This window comes from Lactuca saligna, chromosome 5 (assembly GCF_052625555.1).
Source record: "Lactuca saligna cultivar CGN05327 chromosome 5, ASM5262555v1, whole genome shotgun sequence".
In the NCBI taxonomy this organism is placed as follows: domain Eukaryota; kingdom Viridiplantae; phylum Streptophyta; class Magnoliopsida; order Asterales; family Asteraceae; genus Lactuca; species Lactuca saligna.
In genome coordinates this window covers 262202006-262202245 of record NC_136421.1, presented here as the reverse complement: position 1 = coordinate 262202245, position 240 = coordinate 262202006, and positions in this window count along the sequence as shown.

Genomic DNA, 240 nt, shown 5'->3' with positions numbered 1-240 from the left:
ACTGAAATTGTAAGCCCGAAAGCTTAGTGAGTTACCCCCAAAATAACGATACACATACATTCCTCATATCAACATCAATATTAACATATCATATCAATCAAAACCGAATAGCATGCATTGGGTCCATAACTTTACAAGCTGGACAACCCCTGGGCCTTCAGTATGAGTCTGGAATGCCTTTCGGGCCCTCAGCTCGTATCTGGAATGCTCCTGAGTCCTCAGTATGAGTCTAGAATGCCT